The sequence below is a fragment of the Mesoplodon mirus genome (assembly GCF_964341445.2).
Source record: "Mesoplodon mirus genome assembly, chromosome: 5".
Taxonomy (NCBI): Eukaryota; Metazoa; Chordata; class Mammalia; order Artiodactyla; family Ziphiidae; genus Mesoplodon; species Mesoplodon mirus.
The window spans coordinates 49,873,067-49,894,686 of NC_138980.1; the positions used below are offsets into that span (position 1 = coordinate 49,873,067).

The following is a 21,620-nucleotide window of genomic DNA, read 5'->3' on the forward strand; positions in this document are numbered from 1 at the left end:
ACAGTTTTTCCTTTCTTCTGGAAATCATGGAGAAGAGAATTAATCAGAATTCTTGTGTTTTCAGGTTGTGTGCACCGTGTGTCTGAATTCTGTACATAAAATTGCATGCTTTATGCTTCACAACTATCAATAATTAAAAAAAAGGTTTTATTGAAATCAGCATAGGAGACAATTATCTTTCTATTGTCTACAGAGCAAGCAGTAGCACCAAAGAGCTGTCACATGAAGAGGCGATCAAAGCACATGCCACCAACAACTGTAGGAAAAGTATGTCGGAGAGTTAATTAATATTATTTTTTCTGGATTTTATGATAGGTCAGCTTTTAAAAATTAATAATTTAATTTCCTCATTCTAAGTACATAGTCTTTTTTTTTTTTTTTTTTGCTGTACGCGGGCCTCACACTGTTGTGGCCTCTCCCGTTGCGGAGCACAGGCTCCGGATGCGCAGGCTCAGCGGCCTTGGCTCACGGGCCCAGCTGCTCCGCGGCATGTGGGATCTTCCCAGACTGGGGCACGAACCCACGTCTCCTGCATCGGCAGGCAGACTCTCAACCACTGCGCCACCAGGGAAGCCCCACAGTCATGTTTTTTTAACTTGAGTTTGGATTTCTAATTTTTTTAGTTTTTTCCTTAAAACAGCCCCACAAATTGTTCAAGCTTCCGGCTTCACCAAACCTGGAGAGTCCTCTGGTCCCTCTCATAAAGAAACTCACGTGTACATCAAAACCTCAGTGGAACATCATCATAAGACGTCACTGCCTAGCTGAGCTCAATGAGAGGTACACTTATCTAATGTTCCACTGGGAGGGATTTTCAGACTTTTGAATGTGTCAGAACCACCCTGGCAAACAATAAGCGCAATAAATGCAGATTCCTAGGCTTCACGCCAAGGAATAATTCAGTAAGTCTGGGGTGCATCTGAGAAATCTGTATTTTTAACAAGCACCAAAATTGATTCTGGATATAATAGGCCCAAGGACCACGTTTTAAGAATGCGAATTTACATCCAACACAAAAAAGCATCCTTGGTCCATCTTTGCCTCTTCTTGTGTTATTTCTCACAGGATTCCCCATCTTCCTCCCGTATCCTAAATGTATGCTTTGCCATCCCTCACATTTTCACTGCATTCCTACCCTGGAGCTTTCATTTCCATTAACCTCTTTCAGCAGTATATTGAATATTATGCTCTTTGCAGCCTTTGGTGCTTGGTTTTTAAATGTCTTTGGCATTAAGCAGAATCTTAGCTTACCTTTATAATCCTCTCCACATGTTGCCTAACTTTCCTCTTATTGATGCCCAGGTTTCCACGTCCTTGGCAAATGCTAGAAACCTCATACTCTCATCTATCTACTGAAATGGTCCATTCAAAAATCACTAGTGATGTCCCTGATCAAAATTCAATGTACTCTTGGGCTTCCCTGGTGGCGCAGTGATTGAGAGTCCGCCTGCCGATGCAGGGGACACGGGTTCGTGCCCCGATCCCGGAAGATCCCACATGCCGCGGAGCGGCTGGGCCCGCGAGCCATGGCCGCGGAGCCTGTGTGTCCGGAGCCTGTGCTCCGCAACGGGAGAGGCCACAGCAGTGAGAGGCCCGCGTACAGCAAAAAAAAAAAAAAAAAAAAAAAAAAAAAAAAAAAAAAAATTCAATGTACTCTTCTTAACACCCATTTTCCTTGGAACTTCTGAAGCTTTGGTCATTGCCAACTTCCCCTCCTCCCCTGGAAGTTTTGTCCTTCTTCGATATTCATGACACTTCTGGCTTCTTCCCTCTATCTTTGATTACTGTCTGTCTTTCCAAACTCTCCTCTCTGCCTATTTCTCCCAAGTCCACATTATGAGTTAGCACTCTCTTTCTCTCATCTCAGAGACAATGTCCAGTGTCATACTTTCATTTTGTACTTCTATGAGAATTAAACTCAACTTACCACTTTTACTCCAGTTTCCATCTCAAATTGGACCTATTTGAATGCCTTTCATCCGCCTACTCCCTCATCAAATAATTATTGATTGTCAGTCAAATTCCATATACTGCGGGAAGAGTCTCAAGATACCACAAGGGAGAAGAGTTAACTTGCCTTTATGAAGCTCACAGGCTGGGTGGTGGGGGACTATGTGCAGTAAATGCTTAGAGACAAAATGAAACATGTGAAGTATCTACACTGAAATATATATGGGAATGTTAAAGAGAGCATCACAGGATGAAAAGTATTTTATAGACACTCATCTAGAGAGAACTTTCTAAGGATGTAACGTTTATGCTGAGACTTGAAGGACGAGAAAAAGACAGCAAGGTGAGGGTAGGGGCAAAAAAACCAAAACTATCTAAGGCAGAAGAAGGAAAGCAAAGGCAAGTGTCCCAGTGCAGACAAGGCCTGTGTGACTGGTTGTAATGAGTGAAGCAGAGATGGGAGTGAGATGAGGCTGAAAAGTTGACTCGAGTCAGATGATGCTGGGCCTTGGAAATTATAGTAAGAAGTTCAGATGTTATTGAAAAGTCACTGAAAACCCATGGCAGAACCTGAAACAAGGGAGTGATAATCTGATTTATAAGAGTACAGCAATGCCTAGACCACAATAGGTGCAGATAAATATTTGTCTTTTTTTTTTTTTTTTTTTTTTTTTTGCGGTACGCGGGCCTCTCACTGTTGTGGCCTCTCCCGTTGCGGAGCACAGGCTCCGGACGCGCAGGCTCAGCGGCCATGGCTCACGGGCCCAGCCGCTCCGCGGCATGTGGGATCCTCCCAGACCGGGGCACGAACCCGCGTCCCCTGCATCGGCAGGCGGACTCGCAACCACTGCGCCACCAGGGAAGCCCAATATTTGTCTTTTGATGTGATTAATGCTCTTATTTTTTCCCTCCCTCTATACCAATCATGCATCAAAACATTCTCAAAAATTGAATAATTTAGCAAAAGTGAACCTTGATCAGTATAATATACTCCCTAAGAGGCCTACTTTTATCTGTGGCGGTGCACCAGGCACGTAAGTTTGAAAACAGAATCTTTCTAGGCAAATACACCCTCTTCTTGAGAATCACAAGACAACAGTATTTTCCATTAGTCACTGGGAACTTCTTACAGTGTCATACAACATAGTTTACAGTGATACATGTCACCTCTCTGAATACATCCCAAACTCTTCCAAGTACTTAAAACTTCTTTGAACTCTAGTAGCACCTAAACAATGGGTGTGTGTGTGGGTGTGCGGGTGTGTGTATGCATCTAGGTAAGTATATGTAATTATGCATGTGTATGCATAATTATACATATATACACACACAATTGCATATATTTGTTCAGTGAATGAATAAAAATCAAGCCAATGCTAAATTGCAGAGCATATCCTCCAGTAATAAGTAAACAGCTATAAGATCAGAAGCAAAGGAATGAAAACGTACACAACTTGCCTCCTTTTCCTAAGGCACATGCAACTATGATATATTGACGTTAAGTAGGCTTGACTACAAAGCATTACTCTGCTCCTTCATGAGGCTCTTTTCAGTGTTCACCTGGTCATAAACAAATCCAGCTGACTGAAAGATAATCTGTTCTTTTGCACACAAAATGCAATAGGATTCTATTTCCCAGAGAACGAATGTAGTGAAACTTTCTGTTGCTTTGCCATTAATACGGAGGAACCACCAGTCATCAAGGCAATGTCATAATAACCACCCATAACCATGGCTAATTAAATAGTTGCCAAGTATAACACGCATGGAATTTCCAAAGAAGGTCGTTCTGGATGGGCATTTTAAAAGCATGGCTTTGAGCTGTAACCTCATGGTCTCGCGCATCCAAATGTTCATACCTGGGATCGTGTAGCATTACAGAATCAAGGCCTTGACACTAACTTAATGTGACAATCTCCAGGAGAGGATCCATTTTTATGACTTGGACTCGTGAAGAACTTCCTCCTAGGTTGTGTGGCCTGGTTTCACTTCTGTCACTGCTCACACCACCAAGACCTCAGTGACTCTGCTACCTGAAGGTTTTTCCAACAGCCTCACAAATGTCCAACATCAGTCACAGAAGCCATACGATTTGTACAAAGCCCATGCTCTCTATAAAGCGTTTACAAAGATTCTTGAGCCAAGCCCAGCCTAAGTGGTACCTGGACCCTGTAGCTGTTGCCCCTCTAATTTAGGAAGTCACATTAAATGCCCAGCTTAAGGCGCTCCCACACTGACCTTCAAAATGTTAAATCCCACTACTTTGACACGACTTTGACATCTTAACACAGAAACCAGCCCCGTCATACTCAAGTGGTCATACCCATGTTCACTCCCCTTCCTAAATCTGGTAGGTACCAAATAGTTACTGGAAGATCTTCTAGTGCCCTCCTTCCTACATTTTATCAGTGGATATTAGGATGACGGAAGGTCTTGGGGCAGAAACATACACAGCTGGCACATTTCATGAGGCTGAACACCTATTCTAGAATAATACTGTTAGAAACCATCACTTTCTGTCTGCGCTGTGTTTTTGTTTCAGCTGGATTCTTCTTCAGGAGAAGAAGAGATGTTTTCTTTATTTCCTCCCCAAATAAAGGAGATATCTAGAAACAGTTACAGTATCTGCATTATCAGTCTGCTGTGCAAGAATGCATTATGTTTTGAGGGGTGATTAAAAAACTATCAGTAAACCTTCTAAAGACACATCAATGCTATCAAGTTCCCTGATGATTTTTCTCTGGAGCCTATAAAATTTTATGGGCCATGATCCACTCTACTAATAGGGTTGAGGACAAGGAGGCATTGGCACGCATTTTATTAAGGCTTGCTCGACTCTTCTACCCACTAGGCTTCATAATGTCTTTTTCCATAACGGGACTTATGGGAGTGATGACTGCAATTCTCTGTACAGTTACATACCGTGGGGCAAAGAAACGTGGCAAAGCCCAGACTTGGCTGTGGAGGAAACCCCAATCTCAATCTTTTTTTTTAAATAGAAAAAAAATCTTTGACCATCTACTATGTGCCAGGTACCACAGCAGGTCCTAGGTATATCTAGGTCTTCAAAAGGAAGAGTAAGATATTTCTGTTTTCATCAAGCTTGTATATTAATGAGAGAAATGGACAGTAAACAAGTAAATGGATGAAACCATTAGAACTAAAGTTAGGTGGGAGGAAGGAAACAAAGAAGGTTCCATGACAGAGAGTAGAGGGTGAACCACACTGGTCACGGAAGGCCATTCTGACCAAATGACAATTAAGGTGAGACCTAGAGGTAGAATAAGTTTTCCAGCAGAGGACAGAGCAAGCATTTCAGCCTTAAGAGCATCCTCAAGTTAATAAGCAGGATGGCCAGCAGGGTGGACACTGAATGAGCTCAGAGGAAAGGGTAAAGGAGGGCTTTGCAGAGAGAAGTTGTGGACTAACTATACTCTGCCTTATACATTATGGTAAGAGTACAGAATTAACATGGCTGGGCTAATAAATACATTCACTTACTTAGAAATAAGACAAGTGATACAAATCAAGTGAGCTAGGGTTTGTTAACGCTGCTGCGGCATCTTACAACTTCCAGAACATTTAAAAGTAAACGTGAATTACATCACTGTTTACAGCTGTAACCAGTTTATATAAATAGCAGGAATAAGTTCTCTCCCAGGTTCATTACAGTTTCTAGAGTTTGTTGTAAATCTGAGTCATTTTGGATTATCTTGGCACGTAAATAGTTTTCCATTACCAGGTTAATTTTGAGGTCTCAGATTTAAAATTACCTGCTTTCAAGGGTTGTTTTCATTCAGCCATCCATACGAGGCTTCAGTCCTGGATAGCTAATGTTTGGCACAATTTTGACAATGATAATAAACTCCCCACTTTTAGCTCTGATATAACAATCATCCAGAAAAGTAAATGCCTATTTGTATGAGATGGCCCAGGAATGGCATGTTCTATTTAAACAAATATTTGGACTAATTTAAAAGTTAGGTATTTCATCTTTTAGTTTTTTAAGAATTGGAATATGTAAGTGTTGAAGAGTTTTTACTGCAAAAAATTAGACAAGTGCATGTATTTAAAAGAGCTGAAGAAGATACAGTTAAGAAAACCTTTTTCATTTACACTTTCAGCCTTTCTCCAAAGAGGCAACTATTACCAGCCTTCTTCTTATCCCTCAAGAAATGTTCAATACACACACAGCCTTTACCCAATATATACATTCAAAGCATATATACACACATTTAAATTTTTCTTTTTCACAGAAAGAAGGGCATATTTTCACTCTTTATTGTTCTTAATCTAAGTTGGTCCATTTACATAGCTCAGTGATAGTCCCACAAAAAATACAGAGATCTGTTTTTTTTAAAGTTAGTTTTAAATGGTATGTGTATATGATATTTAACTTAATCAACTCTTTAGTGGTGAACACAGGTTGTTTCCACTAATTTTCTGATACCAATGCTCATTTAAACAAATGAATACTTACGGGGTATTACCATGTGCTGGCAGTAGTCATTCAGTGGTAAAAGACAGATTCCCTGCCTCTTGGACCTTACATTTTAGTGGAGGAAATGATAAACAGATAAACAAACATCTAGTTTGTCATACTTATTCTTGGGATAAGTCTTATGAATAAAAAAGTAAAGCCAGAGAAGGGGACAGGCAATGACCAGGGAGGCTCCTGTCTGTAGGATGGTCATGGAAAGCCTCTCTGTGGTGGAGATATTTGAGAAAAAATCATGAACGAGCAAGACAGTAAAGCATGAGGACATCTGGGAGTAGCACTCCAGTCAGAGGAAACAGCACCAGCAAGTGCAAAGGCCCTGAGGTAGGGGCTCACTTGGCATGTTCAAAGAACAGTGTGGCTAGATCAGAGCATACAAGGGGGAGAGTGTTTGAAAATAAGCTTGGAAGTGCAGGCAGAAGGAATGCACATTGGGTCTTATACGCCACAGTAAAACCATAGGTATGACACTGATTGTGACAGTAACTATCAGAGAACCAAGGTGCAGGAGTGATCAGATTTTCACTTTGGAATCACTCTCACTGTTCTGTAAGGAATAGACTGCAGGGGACAAGAATGCCAGTAGAGAAACCAGGGGCCTGTGACTCCTGAAGTCACCCAAAGAGAGGTGACAGTAGCCCAGATTTGGGTAGAGGTTGAGTGAGAAGGTGGCCAGTTGCTGTATTTGGAATCTATTTGGAAAGTAGAGCTAACAGGATTCGCTGATTCCCTAGACCTAGGGTGTGTGCAGGACAGGAGTCAAGGAGAATGCCAGTGTTCTGGCATGAGCAGCAGGGCAAATGATGGTGCTATTTATCAGCATGGGGAACACTGAGAGGATAGTGGCTCATGGGGCAGGAGGCAAATGGAGTGTGAGGAGAGGAGAGAGAGAGCTCTGTTAAGTCACACTGATTTCGAAATGCACAGAAGAATCCATGGGGGTGGTGTCACAAAGGCACATAGAAATGAATCTGGAATTCAGGGGGAAGACTGGGCTTAGAAATGAAATGTGTAAGTCTTCTGCATATGAGTAGTATTTAAAGCCACAGGAATGGGGCATATAAGTTTCACATATGTCCAAACAGAGCGCTCAGAGAAGCCCTGAGACGCTGAATTGCTAGGTTAAGGTATGCATGAGTGTGAGTGTGTGTGTGTGTGTGTGTGTGTGTGTGTTTTATAGATATTATTATCAAAGTTCTCCTCCAAAGTTCAATACGCCTTCTATTTAAACTCAAAATATTTATCTCTGATGAATTAGAAGGTATTTCAATATAATTACAAACATTAATTCTCACTGTCCTAGAGATTTAGATGTGTGAGGTGTCAGCTGAAGTCATTTCAGACAGAAATATCTTTGTGAAACACACATACATATTTGTTCTAGGCATTTTCAGATACATTAGCTCATACATTCCTGACAGCACTCTGGGGGATCAATCTTATTAAAACTATTTCATAAATTAAGATACCGAGGTACTAAGGAATGAAGGGATGTTCTCAAGGGCTCCTAACTAGTAAGTTGGTTAGGGTCTGGACTCAAATTCAGGCCCAGTTTTCCTTCCAGTAGACACAGAATGAGGCAAAGACTTAGCTTTCGCTGAATAAAATGCAAGGTATTTACCACAATGTTCATTGCAGCACTGTTTACAACAGCCAGGACATGGAAGCAACCTAAGTGTCCAACAACGTATGAATGGATAAAGAAGATGTGGCACATATATACAATGGAATACTACTCAGCCATAAAAAGAAACAAAATTGAGTTATTTGCATTGAGGTGGATGGACCTAGAGACTGTCATACAGAGTGAAGTAAGTCAGAAAGAGAAAAATAAATACCGTATGCTAACACATATATATGGAATCAAAAAAAAAAAAGGTTCTGAAGAACCTAGGAGCAGGACAGGAATAAAAACACAGACCAGACGTAGAGAATGGACTTGAGGACAGAGGAAGGGGAAACGGTAAGCTGGGATGAAGTGAGAGAGGCATGGACATATATACACTACCAAATGTAAAACAGATAGCTAGTGGGAAGCAGCCACATAGCACAGGGAGATCAGCTCTGTGCTTTGTGACCACCTAGAAGGGTGGGATAGGGAGCGTGGGAGGGAGACGCAAGAGGGAGGGGATATGGGGATATATGTATAGCTGATTCACTTTGTTATACAGCAGAAACTAACACAACATTGTAAAGCCATTATATTCCAATAAAGATGTTAAAAAAAAAGATGCACGGTATTTAGAAGGACCATTTAGGTATATTTAGTATGAGATGCATTTAAAAAGGGCATATACACTGCCACCACCTGATAAATCTGTTTTCCTTAGGTCCTCTCATGGCACTATTCCAGGCATTTGGACACATCAAAGAGCAAAGCCACCGGTCCCTAATCTCATGGCAGTGGCAGGAGGCAGCCATGGGAGAGACAGATAATCAACATGAAAATTATGTTTGAAACTTCTGTCATAAGACAATGGGGGCTACAGGTAAAAGAGCAAAAAAAACCAAAAAAGACAGGAAAAGGCAGATCAGCAGTGGTAGCGGGTGAAGAGCTGGGCAGGTTCCACCTTTAAAAGCATGAGAAAGGCTGACCTCATGGAGAAAGTACAATAATATCTGAGCAGACTGGAAGGAACCTGGAGAGTCTGGGAGATCTGGCTTTGCATAACACTCAGGCGTCATGCTAAACGTGGTCCTTGACACTGTAAGTTGAAAACCAGGAAAGAATGTAGACTGAACACCCTGAACAGGAGAAATAATTTCAAACACTGACAGCAAATTTAATAGTGTCACTTTCACATGCAAAGGGCACTGCATCTACCCACTGTGGCCTCGTCTATAACCAGTTTTCTTAATAGGAGCGACAGATTGTTTTCAGCTACCCTGTGTTGTACAAAACCAGGGCTTCTTACATCCCCATGGATGATTCTGCCCAGAACCAGATGATGACAATCGCAGTCGGGCCTCAACAGTGCTTCTGTGACTTGGGGACCAAGCTGTGTAATAAAATAATAATGAACATGACTTTAACACTTAAGATCAGAGAATGAGACACAAAGCTTGAAGAGGACATGGACAATATCAAGTCATGATTTAACAGATGAGAAAACCAGGTTCAGGGAGGTGAAGTGACTTCATCAAGGTCACAGAGTAAGTTAGTCACAAGACCAAAGTCTGCTAAAACTGAAAAACAGCATGTTTCCCACGAATTCCAGGCTTCAGTCTTTTCAAGTGAAACTCCTGTTTGACACCACTTTCATCAACCACCATACACATGCCTTTTGAACAATACCCAAAGGCAAATCACAACAAAACCACGTTGCCTAACACAAAGAATACAAAACTGTTGATAAATACTTGCGTAATGGTTACCATGTGCCAGACCCTGTTCTAAACACTATACTGAACTTATTTAATTGTCACAGACATATAATTATGAGGCAGGTGCTAGTACTATCCTGAGTTTACAGTTGAGGCAACCGAGAAACAGAAAGGTTAAGCAACCTATCCAACGTCATTCAGCTTGTTTAAGACATAGCAAGAATTTGAACCCAGAGTGCCTGGGTGAAAACTCTGTTCCAATTCTTGGGTTAAATGTTTCCAGATATGTGTATATACTTAGTCAGAATAGTGTGATTACTAATTAGGAACATGTTTTGGTAACAGTTTTAGCTAGAATTTCTCAACATGGATAGTAATTTTAAGACAATTCTTCATATACTTATTGAGGGACTACTATATTTCAGCCAGGGTGCATGTTACTCTAAGTATAGGCATTTTTTCCCAGGTAATAAACCATCTTTGATATGTCTCTGAAACCCATACATTTTTACAGCATCATGAAAAACAGTTACAACAAATTAGGCACATCCTTCTATAGTGATTCAATAGTTCCATAAAATTAGCATTGGTCCAGTAGATTCTCCTTTGACAGCCGTGTTTGGCAAGGATCTTTAGCTATTACCTGTGCTCTCAAATGCTTGCAGGGAAATCTGTGGTCTGAAGGGGAAATCTCTTCATCTAATTTTTAGTCATGTTATTTCTTTAAAAACAAATTGAAGTGTCCAGAAAGAAGCAGGAAAACAATAACAGCTAAAAGTTACTATGCACTTTGCATGCCTTCATATGTCTGTATGTACACCTGAACATATGTATATATGTTTATTGAGTTATAAGTTACTCCTACTGAAATACACAGATATTCACTACACAGCTCGAGCTTTACAAATCTGTACATCTGGGTAAAACATATTCAGTCAAGATAGGGAACCTTTCCATCACCCTAGAAAGTTCCCTCATGCCCCTTCCTCATCAATCCCCATCCCCAAAGGCAGTGACTGTTCTGATTTCTATCACATTTGAAAATTTTAATCCTAAGTACAATTCTATGAGGTGCTGATTCCAAGGAACGTGTAACTCTGAGACCCATGCTCTTGGCCACCATACTGTTCTACTGCATTTCTTCCTAGTGGACACTTAGCCCATCTCAACAGTGTCCTCTGAGAGAATTAAGTCATGATGTCCTAACTTCTCTCTTATGCATCTAGAATGGTACTATACGTACCACCCTTGAAAGAATTGAAAAAATGTTCACTCGAATCATCTTCTATATCCTGTGGTTCAGATGAGAAACCCTATTGAGAGCTTACTGATGTCAGATCAGGCAGGTGGGGGTCACTGAATGAAGCGGGGACATGTGCTCTCTTAAAGCAACAGGCGCTGCCCAAATCTCCCCAACTGCTACAGTATGAGAAATCAGACCAGGGATACCCTTCTGCAGTTTTTTCTAGATAATCTAGATATCTAAATTTGTACATAATATCTCAGTACATGTAAATGCTTTGTAACTAAGTCGATTTTTAAAAAACTCTTCATGAGTCAAAATGTGTCCACAGGCCAGCCCTGGATTGCCAGTTTGTGACCAGGTGTTTGCATCCTCGGCCTGGGAAATACCAGGATTAGCTTCATCAGCAACAGAAGGGAGGCCACAAACCTCTGAAGGTCACAGCCAGCCCAGGAGGTAATGTCTATCATTGCATGGTAAAAGTTCTGCTGTCCAGACTCTGGTCTACTGCCAACCCTCCTGCCCACTGAGGGAAGTCGATGACTTTGGTAAACATCTTGAACAAATATAAGAGAAAAAAGAAACTGGCAACAGGAAGAGGGCATGGAATAAAAACACAGAAGGAAAGAGCTAGAAAGAGTAGAGAATACTAGAGAGGAGAGAAGACAAGTACAGGTAAGAAAAGGAAGCAAAGGACAGGCATCTCTAGGCTTGAAGCACCTTCTTTCATTGACTACATGGGCCCAGGACCACAAACCCAGTTGGAGTGGAGGCAACAGGGTGGTGTGGAATGACTTGCTTGGAGAAAGGAGCTCTCTCTGATGTTTATTTACTTACTTATCTATTTACTCTGAGCTTTATGAGAGTAGTTTCAGTGCTTAAATATTTTGACCCTGGGAAATAATGTCAGGGTTTCCAGGAATTCTGAAATATATTATTTAGAAGTCAGGGAAATCACTAGAGAGTCCGATCCTGTCACCCTGGCAAAGAACCGTGGTCTGAACAAGGAGGAAATTTCTAATCCCCAGCAAAATGGTTTTTATCAGGAAACTGTGCTCACTGTAATAGGTGCCACTGCATTACTGGTTAAAAAGAATAAAGCCATTGCTTCCATATCCACCTACGCACCCGGAGCGCCATTAGGACAACCACGAGTAAAGATTTTGAGCAAATCAATCTCACAGGATTTATACACTTAGTGAACCGTGGTGACACGTCCCTCCCCCAGTCCTGCAGACCTGTTCAACAGGCCACAGCTTACATGCCTTCCTTTACAGAAGGCAGTTCACACTTGACAAAAGGAAATCTGAAGCCATAAGAAAGATGACCACCTTTCTGTGTGGCAGCAAAGGTGAAAGAAAAAGGACAGTGGAATCTTCAGAGAAATTAAGGCAACAAAGAAAAAGTAACCTGGATCACTCAGCATAAAACCCTCCTCTGCTGACTGTCTCAATGTTTCATTTTATCATCTGATCCGCCTATTTCATTCTTTGTCAGTTTGCCTCATGCTGAGATAATGCTAAGCATATACAGCTGACATACTTAAGTCCTTACTGTGTGCAAGGCACCATGCTAAGGGCAGTCTAAGCACAAGCTCACAACATACTACGAGGTAGATGCTACCATGTTCATTTTAAAGATGATACAATTGTGGCTCACCAAGAGGATGTAACTCGTCCGAGGTCACACAGCCAGGGTCACAGTCCAGGTCTGTATGCCTCGCAGCCTGGGCTCACTTCACAATGTAATCACTCTCCTTCTGCTACAAGATCATCCCACCTTCCACCCTTCTTTCTTACTGGGCTGCTTCTCACTTACAATCACCCTCTGCCCCTTTGGTTCACACATGTATAGTGTCCTGTTCATGGAACACGCCCTTGTCAGATGAGTGCAACTGAATTCAGGGAACAGTATTTTTGTCAGGAGGAGGTTACTTGGAATGTGTTCAGAGAAGGGTAAAAAGAAAAGTTCAGGAAAAGATAAGGGAGAGATGAAATAGTTCAAGACGTTCATCAAGAAATGGGAGAGCTTGAGAATAACAAAAACCATAGAAAACGAGAAAGAGAAACCACTTTACAGGCATCTCATCCTATTTTACAGATGGAAGAACTGAGAGCCAGCTCTTAGTGGACTCAGAGCGTATCCCAAGGCTTCTGACCCCCACTACCCTTACTCCCTCTCTTCACCTCACTTCTGTACCGGGTCCTCCTACCACCCTCAAAAGTGCCTTAAGAGAATATGACAATGGCCATGGGTTACAAAGTACAGAGATGCAAATTTGGCCCAATCTGAAGAGGCTGGAGATGAGAAACAATGCCCCAAGCTGCCTCGCGGCACAGTGAGGTTCTCTATCACTGAACGAATTACTGACACATCTGGCTGACATCTGTCAGTGATGCTATAAATGGCACTGTTGTAGTAAATAATGATTTAACTCCAACAGTATTAAACCAACTCAGTTCTGTGGACCAGTGTCTGGTTGGCTTCAACAGAATAACTTGGGGAGTTTTTAAAAATAGAGGGATTCCCCAACTCTAATCTCAGAAATTCTGATTCAGGAGGTTTTGAGAAACCATGGAACCAGGTGATTTCTGAGGGACCTTCTAATACTAAGACTCTATTACGGTACTTTCTCTAGCATGGCTTCCAAAGTATCACTCAGCTCTCATTATTAAGCCAACACTCATAACAAGTAGTCCACTCCAGACTCAGAGTCAAGGAACAAGAAGCACTGCCATTGTCTCTGAACGCCTGTGTTCTCTAGGCAGGTAACACAACTTTTCTAGTCTCAGTGTTCACTTCTTTAAAATAGAAGCAATGGACTCTTAGAACAGTGCTAGAACTCTTGATCTGGATCTGTGGGCTCCTATTCCATACCCAGAGGACCTCCACCCATCCTGGTAATGAAACTGCATGGGGCCAGTAGGCACATGACCCAGTTCTGGGTGTGGATTCTGAGAAGTGAGGGGAGGTTTATGTGGGAGGGTGTCCCTTCCTGATTAAAGGGGCAAAGGCTCATGAGGAGAAGTATTTTTCCCCTTCATGTCCTGCCACCTTTGTCCTGACTTGAACATGACACATGGAGATGAACAAATGGACAGTGGAGCAGGAAGGAAACTGTGGTCTTTAGGGACATCGCTCAGCTGCCGCAGCAGTCCTGGACTGTCCAGGTGTAGTCTACATCTATATGCACAAAAAGTAAGGCTTTATATTTTCTGACTCTATGGGAAGGGTTTCTATTACTTGCAGCCAAATGCAACCTTTACTGATACAGCATTAAAACTCTCTTTTCAAATGAAATCTCTTGCAAAATCCTAATATGTGAAACAAATAAAAGTGGCTGTGCTATTTAGAAAAATGGATGGAGTGTTTCCAGAGCCATTCCTTCCTCCTTCCTCTTTCCTGCAGAGCTTCTTCCATGGAACCAGAACTGGCCAAACTCGGTACCTCTTAAGGTAGAGCCTCCAAGGCACCAGGGATTCTCAGATTTTCTCAGGACTCTGAGAGTTCTCTGCCAAATTTGTTCTTGTGCTTTTCTTTCTCTTTTCTTTTGATGTACTTATTTTATTTACCCAAATTTTGTCCTAGGAAACGCAGACCCAGTTCATGACCTATGGCTTACTACCATGCAGTTCTGGTGTCTGCATTTGTATTCAGTGTACAATCATGTTGGCAATAAGTGATTTGATTCTAATTGTCATGAATAGAAGAAGGAGCAGAGTGTAATATAATACAAAACGAAACATTCCTTCAAGGTGCAGATCAAAGGACATCATGGCATGCAAATGCAGGTACATTTGAAGAGAAAAAAAGTCATGGAAGAATCAAGTCTATACCCAGGATATAAGAGTATGCGTGTCTAGAATCAAAATAATCTCCAGATAACTGTCAGTCCCATGTTCATGGTGAGGCCTTATTAAATTCCAGTAAAGCAACTTTTACCTAAAATAACAATGTTGATAATCTGAATACTATTACTTTACTTTGTATTTAATTCATAAATTTATTTTAGTCTTATAGAGGCTAAAGAATGATTAAAATAGAGAGGTGATTACCTAGGTGGGTATTTTTGGTTTGTACATATTTAAATAGCAGTATAATAAAAGCAGTTAAATCAACAATGGGGGCATGGATCTTTTCCCTCACCCTGTTAAAAGCAGTCTTTTTATTACCCAACTCAAGAAATTCTGGACTACAGGATGGTCCTAATCCCTTCCAGATGGTCAAATCCATAATTCCATGAACCTCCTCACCTTATGAAATTAATATTAAATACTTTCATCAACAATGCGGTATGTGCCCCTGGAGGTTTTTAAAAATTAAAAAAAGAAATAAAATTAAATAAATTCATGCATTAAAATAAAGCATATGTATCATTCTATATTCCTTTTCAAAAGTTTGTCTTAAGGATGAAGTGTACGCAGGTAGAGCACAGAACAAGCTATGCTCACTGCCATCCCTCCCCCATCTCCACCTGGTTCCTTCACTCATCACTCCCAGCACATATATCTCTGGATGGAACAAATATGGGTTAAAAATAAGGCCTTAGGAGCCTGCTCCCTCCTCACTTAGGAAATCTGAACCCTTGGGCAATGCCATTCTTACAAAATGTGCTTTCTGATTGCTTCCAGAAGGCACAGTGGGGCAGACTGACTGTGGGGTCTCTATTGTGAAGAGGGTAAAACAATTCTCCTCACTGAGGCCATGGTTTAGCCACACACTTCAAGGTGAACCAATCAGTGCCCGCTGGGCTTTGCTATTCTAGTATGTATGTTTCACTCCTGTGCACAGATCTCCCTCTGCCCCTGCTGCCCAGTTTGTGGTGTGGCCACTCCTCCCTCCCTGTAGCCTGTACCTCTGCCCTAGATTTCTTCTTCTCTACCCTCCCACACCCCTCTTTTTTTTTCCTTTTCAAATGTCCAGGGAACTTGATTTTCCCCTCCTATACTTCTAAAAGAGGGAAACTATAGAGTTTCTTCCAAGTTTCAGGCAATGCTGTTCGTACCCCTGCAACCTGAAGTTGTTATTTCACGCCTGCTCTGCTGCTCAAGGCTCAACGCACACTAAATTTAGAGGAGTATGAAATTAGAGCTCACAGTCTCCTTTTTCACTGGCAGTGTGTTTGGCTGTGGTTCATGTTGTTTCCTAATCTCTTGGCATCTTGCCCACTCCATAGGCAACCCAAGTGTAGTCACTGTCTGTCCTATTTTATCCCATGTCCAACAGTTCCCAAACCCTCTTCATCCCAACCCAACCCAAAGATGACATTCATGAAGAAGATATTTGTGTGCCATCTCTCAGAATAAGTCACTTACTTCCTAATTCCCTCCTCCAAGTGCAAAACTGTGGTGAAAATAAAATTGCTGGCTGAGAGGGCTGACTTGCCACCAACAAAACACAATGCCTGCGCACTTATCCTAGGTCTTACGCAGATAAAGATATGAAAAAGTCCAGCCCCCCCACTCTTTATTCACCCATTCATCTAACTCTCTACTATCAGCTACTTGTTGAGAGATTTTAGAACCAAAGTAAATGCACACCTATTTTACTGAGGTCCATCCTAAGAGTTCTAGCCATTCTTCTGCTATTCAAGAAGTAGCCAAGAACCCATTCATTCATCTGTTTCCCTAGCCAGACTCTTGGCCAAGGCCCCTTTAGAAAACACCACTGCTGTCGCTGATGGTTCTGCCAGTAATCACAAAGCTGTAGTGAGATTGAGTCCAGCTCTTTCAGAACTGAACAGTGTTCTTAAGTGCAATTATATTATACTACGTATTTTCTAAATGTTAAGTACAGAATTAGATATATCTTTCGGGGGAGGGGTAAAAATCTGTAATGCATTATAGCTGATATGTATGAAAAAGAATTATCCAAAATTTGATTTTTTAAAAAAAATCACTCTTTTCAGTAAGGTGTAAAATAAAATCAATTGATCAATGAAATAAAATTCACATTATTATATGTCTATTTTAACAATGATTTTGAGTAAATTGCTGTGACTCTTTAGTTGTCAATACTTCATAAAACACAGAAGTTTTTTTTTTTTGAGGGAAGAACTGCCAGTTACTCCTGCAATTCAGAAAAGATTGAAAATTATTCTAGAAACAGAATTACAAATGTTGATCCGGCATATTTCTAGGCAAATATATCACTGAGCTCCTTAATGACAGTCGAAATCCCACATAATAATAAAAGATGCCAGGAACTCATATACACGTATCTGTTCCTACACTCTGAAAGTGTGATCCAAAATAGAAACTTCAAACGCCGATTTCCTCTAAAATGAGAGCCATTTTCTGCTAAAAATGCCCCTCTCCAAATTCTCATGAAGCAAAGAACACAGACAGTTTCATCTAAAATTATATTTCCTGCCAACGAACTGTCCTTCCCCACAGAAAAGTTGCAGACTGTTGGAGCAGGGTGACAATACAAGAGTTCACATACTTTTCTTTTTCACAGTCGTGTTGCCAGCTTAACCCTAACTTTCCAAAGCGCCCTGCCGAAAATCACCTCTTGAAGGGGGCTGAGGGAAGAAAAGATGACAACCCCACACCAAATGTTGAAGTGATGGGAGTTCTAACTTGTTCATACACATACACATAACCTCCCCACGCGCCGCCCCCCATACACACACACAAACACACAGAGTACTTGCAAAACAAACAGCAGGCTTAGAAAGCGAAGAGAAAGCCTGGAAATGCAAGAACCGAGCAGTTCCCTACCTCTCATCTGCTTCACAAAGCGGCTGAAGAGAATCCCCGACGATCCAGGCGCGTGTGGAGAGGCTGGAAGGGGGCGGCCGCTCGGCCTGCAGAGGCTGAGCAGGCCCAGCCTGTGTTCAGAAGCTGCCCCAGTCAGATTTTCCAACTGCAGAGTTGCAGCCAAGTCCCTGCCCATGCCTGAAGAATTTCCTGAACAGCATTCCCGTGCTTTTTCTGACTGCTTTGAAACCGTACTCTGCCTGTACTTCAATACGCCTTTGTCAGGCCAACTCCCACCTACTGGGCCGGCTTCAGCTCTCAATGGGAAACACGTGTGTCAAGCACAGACTCGCTCCCCTGCCCCAGCGCCCATGGGGGCTGCTGGGTTCACACAACCACAAAGGCAACGGCTTCTACAACTAATACTGATTTCTCAGTCATTCTCCACGCGGCCTCTGCTCTGAGGTGCTGGATGCTGGAGCTGAGTCTCCTTCCCCTGCTCCACGCCGCCCTTTGCCAACTTCCTCCTTCTGCTGACAGCCCCCAGCTGACCCCTGTTAGCCCCTCACCCCAACCCAACTCTTGCCAGTCCTGATAACGAGCCAATTACAGCTGAGAGATAGGAACTCTCATTTGATCTTCCTCCCTGCTGGTGCCTCTGTCTTTGCTCAAAGGTTCAATTGCTGGAGGGGGAACAATATTTTTAGCATTTCCAGATTGGTTCAGTACTTCTGAGTTGTCCCCTCAACCTGATGTGTGCATCTCTTACTGCCACTAAAAATAATACAATTATTTTTCAGACTTTTGTGGCTCTCTGCTCTCTAAGTGAGCTGGTCCCCAAATGTAACATTTTGCAGGCTGTTGCAACGTGTGGTGTGGTTACAGGAAATAGAAAGGAGAAAAGAAGGTAACTTCAATCAGAATGTGTCATAATTCTCTGCACCTGTGATTACTTCTGGATGACCCTCCATCAAGATGTCCCGTGTACATTCTGCTGGATTGTGTAGTACTTTTGAGATTTCCTCTTTCCATAAAATGCGGAGGAAATTTCTAAAGATACAAAGAGGACACCCCTCTTCTCCTACACTGAAAACCCCCTCTCTAAAGAGCCAAAGCTAAGTTGTCAAGGTAACATTGTAGAAAACGATGATTTAAAGAGAAAGCCTCATTTATTTTGAGTTTTATTCTTTTCTGTTTGGGGGGTATTAATATTTTACTTTCGAAATCATATCCCGCTTGCAACTTATTTTAAAGAACTGGCTTGCCAGATTTTAAAAGTACTGTGTGTTCCTGAGGGACTGCTGTAAATAATAGATTTGGTAGGATCCGGAGTTTAGCATCAAACTGCAATGGGTACTTTCAGGAGGATTCAATTTTTGCCTTGGGAAGCAGTGTGTCTATCTGTCTGTGGGGAAGGGAGCATGGGCACCTCTAAGGTCAGGACACAACTGTAGAATCAAAGAACTTTAGAGGAGGAGGGAACCCCAGAGACCATCCGATCCAAATTGTTTCAACCCTTTATTTTACACAGGGAAATGGAGGTCCACACAGATGAGATGACTTGTTCAGAGGTGCAAAGACTCTTAATGTTAGAACTGACGCTAGAAAGCAGGATTTGGGTGAATTTTCCATGTGCTTTCTCTTTCCCAGCATCGTTTGGGAAAGGCCACATCATCTAACCTTCACAAGAGAAGGCTTATAATCAGATGGTCTGGGTCTAATCTTAGCTCTGTCTCTTACTGGCTGTGAATTCTGATTAGTTCTTTTGACCTCTCTGGACCTCAGTTTCCTCATCTGTAAAATGGGGGTAATAACAGAATCCAGCTCACAGAATTTGGTGAGACAATCCATGCAAAGTGCTTATTATAGTGCCTATAAATTTTGGTTTACTTTTCCTTTTATTGAATCGAGCAAAAATCAGACCCTTCCTCTCACCAAAAAGCAAAACTGTACTCTCACATCTAGTTTTGAGTTCCTAGAATCAACTATCTGATTGGCTAATTAAGTTTTCTGCCAAGTTACCTTTACACAGTAGGGGCCTACCCCCCTTAAACACAGACAGGTGTCCTAATGCTTTATTGGAACATTAGCCAACCACACAGCTATTTTTCATTTATTCACTACACCTAACACTGAAGTCTTTCCTCAAGATTAACTCACCAGCAAGGTAAACAGTCAGACCAAATCTGCAGTCAGTTACATGAGGCTGAACAAAATGCCATTTGCAGAGAACTGGAGCTTCTGCCAAACCTTAAGAGCTCAAGATTACCATTCTAAAAATAGACCATTAACAATTGCAATTCCCAGGTTTGGCAACTGCAATGTCCTAAATTAACAGCAACAATTACAAAATAAAAATCCTGTAGGTCAAGGAAGAAGTCTTACTGAGGAAACAGTGGCTACAAATTCTAAAGAATCAGATTCCTATCTGGGTTTCCAGAGCCTTCGTTTCAGAGGCAATCATAGCAAGTGGTTAATGAACCACACACTACTTATTAATCATGTCGGGGTGCCCAGCTTCTTTTGGGAAAACAAAGAGGAGGGGTAGTTTTTAATTTTAAGTGGTTTATAAATGCTTTGGTAAACAAAAAAACAACAGCAAAAAAAAAAAAAACAAAAAACCCAAACATAAAACAACTGGAAAAACAAGGTCAGATTTTATATAAAGGCAGAAAAATGGTGATGTAATCCAAAGGACGCTGCTTTGATGTCTCTCCAAAAACTAGCTACATGACTCATTTCAGCGTGGATATTTGAAGAGGGATACCTCCGTATGAGACTCAGTTCATTACTACTAGCTGGAAAATCCTAAAAAGTTACTTACGTCTTCTAATGTTAAGAAAAATTATCCAAAACTTGAAAATTAGACCAAAAGGTAGTCACATTCTGTCAAAGTCATGTGTGGCAATTGTTTAACATGCCCTCTCAAGAATTATTTAAGGGAAATGTGCTTTATCTGATTCACTATTGACAACTGAATAAAGATCCCAAATATAGTAAAGTTACAAGTTACCTTGGAGAGTTTGCCTGTTAAAGATACATAGTATTTCTCAGGATTGACATATACACACTACTATATTTAAAAGAGATAACCAACAAGGACCTATGTATAGCACAGAGAACTCTACTCAATATTCTGTAATAACCTAAATGGAAAAAGAATTTGAAAAAGAATATATATATATATACACACACACATATGTATAACTGAATTACTTTGCTGTACACCTGAAACTAACACAACACTGTAATCAGCTATACTCCAATATAAAATAAAAATTTTTTAAAAATAAGAAAAAAAAACAAATCATTGATAAAATGCTGAAAAAATAAAATATAATCCCAAATGTTATAGTCTATTGCCCTATAGGATATTCACTGGTTTTGTATCTAGTCTAGCGATCTTTTGTTAACATTCTTTATTAATGTACCTATGAACAAGGAGCTCCTTAAATGGTCTCAGAATCAGTCTTACCATCATACTGATTCCCTCATAGTTAATGAGTCAAATAAAATCTTCGACATACTTTCATTTTATATTGATATTTGTAGGACCCATGTATTTAACTTTAAAAAGTTACAGCTTGACACTGTTTCACTTTCTTCATCTGTATAATGAGTATTATAAGTCTTATCTGAGATAACACATAATAAACCACTCAGCAAAGTGTATGGCACACCGTAAGTGCTCAGACTATATCGGTACTGCTGTTATTTAATACTATCTATTTGGTTTTCAGTTTTGTAAAGGACTCTAGACTACACTAGATCACTAGACTAGTCTCCTTCCTCCTATACCTTTTAATCCTTGCCATTAGATTCTGAATCCTCTCTACAATGGCCATTCTGGCTGGAATTCCTTTATAGATATTGATCTCTCTGCTTTTCAGAGATTTCTACTTCT

General features: G+C 41.1%; 1 protein-coding gene across 2 annotated transcripts in view; it reads right to left on the reverse strand.

The window, feature by feature from the left end:
* SGCD (sarcoglycan delta) overlaps positions 1 to 21,620 on the reverse strand; it is a 539,655-nt gene that overhangs the window by 379,989 nt on the left and 138,046 nt on the right. The window contains exon 1 of one of the 2 annotated variants that reach the window (XM_082620413.1): positions 17,738 to 17,825. The exons of the other annotated variant lie outside the window; for it this stretch is intronic. The gene's annotated coding sequence lies outside the window, so the exon portion shown is untranslated. Of the gene's footprint in view, positions 1 to 17,737; positions 17,826 to 21,620 lie in introns of those variants that run through there. 2 annotated transcript variants of the gene reach the window in all.